The 1,347-nt window shown below is 40.0% G+C and overlaps 1 protein-coding gene across 1 annotated transcript in view; it reads right to left on the bottom strand.

The window, feature by feature from the left end:
• Nucleotides 1–1,347, bottom strand: part of WDR66 (WD repeat domain 66) — a 52,478-nt gene that overhangs the window by 4,832 nt on the left and 46,299 nt on the right. The window lies entirely within an intron of this gene.

Genomic DNA, 1,347 nt, shown 5'->3' with positions numbered 1-1,347 from the left:
TTTCAGAGAGGAAGGGAGAGGGGATTGAACCCACAACCCTGACATGTGCCCTGACTGGGAATGGAACCGTGACCTCCTGGTTCATAGGTCGAAGCTCAACCACTGAGCCATGCTGGCCGGCTGGCACTTTTCATATATTCTAAAAATCAGAGGGTAACAGACAAATGTGTGTTTTGTGGGTTTTTTTATTTTTCATTTTTTATTCAATTTATTGAGGTGATACTGGTTGACAACAGACAAATGTTCACAGTTTAGATCATGTCTGTTATGGGGTTGATTTTTTGCAAATTTGATTTTATATATATATATATATATATCCTTTCTTACCTTTAACACTGTCTTAGTACCCAATATTTTCAAAGAAACCACATATTCTCAATGCAACATTCTGGGAATGATCTTTTGAAAATGTTACATCATTGGTTAGGATACCAATGAACTATAATTGCTAGTATAAAAGTAGCTTTAAATGGAACACTGTTTCATATATAGCATTTAGTGAGCTTATATTATACACAATCGCATGTTAGATTACGTATAATTTTATCTATAAATAAAACACTATCCTGGAGCACATTCTTTACATAATGTATTATGTAATTTTAAGTGTTATTATATACACATGCTTCTACTCACTGAGCCAGTGGAGACTGGGGCTGTACATATGATCTTTGATGACAGACCGAGGTTCAAACCCTGGGTCTGTCACTTTCTACGTGACCTGGGGGAGTAACTTAACATTCCTCATCCTCGGTTTTCTCATCTTGAAAAAGGGTGTGATATGGTAACACATCTGATTGGACTGTTTTGAAGCTAACTGCGACCATGTGTGTAAAGTGCTAAACATCATGCCTAGCACATAACAAGTACTCAACAAGCAGCAACTACTCCCGTGGTTATGCTTTGTTGTTTTGTTCTGTTTTTGTTTTTAATCCTCACCTGAGGATATTTTTCCACTGATTTTTAGAGAGAGTGGAAGAGAGAGGGAAAGACAGAGAGAAATATCAATGTAAGAGAAACGCATCGATTGGTTGCCTCCTGCATGAGCCCCAACCAGGGCCCAGGCCGGGAAGGAGTCTGCAACAGAGGTATGTGCCCTTGACTGGAGTCGAACCCGGGATCCCTCAGTCTGCAGGCCAATGCTCTTTCCACTGAGTCAAACTGGCTAGGGCCTGTGGTTATGCTTTGTATGTCCTTGCCAGTTATATGTAATTATAATCTATATATACAAAAGCTTAAGTGACCGTTCAACCTTTCAACCGTTCAACCGGTAGCTATGACACGCACTGTACATCAAGGGGGCAGACGCTCAACACACAGGCATGGAAACATGGAACAGACTGATGA

Source organism: Myotis brandtii, unplaced genomic scaffold (assembly GCF_000412655.1).
Source record: "Myotis brandtii unplaced genomic scaffold, ASM41265v1 scaffold463, whole genome shotgun sequence".
Classification (NCBI taxonomy): domain Eukaryota; kingdom Metazoa; phylum Chordata; class Mammalia; order Chiroptera; family Vespertilionidae; genus Myotis; species Myotis brandtii.
This window is presented reverse-complemented; position numbering and strand designations above follow the sequence as displayed.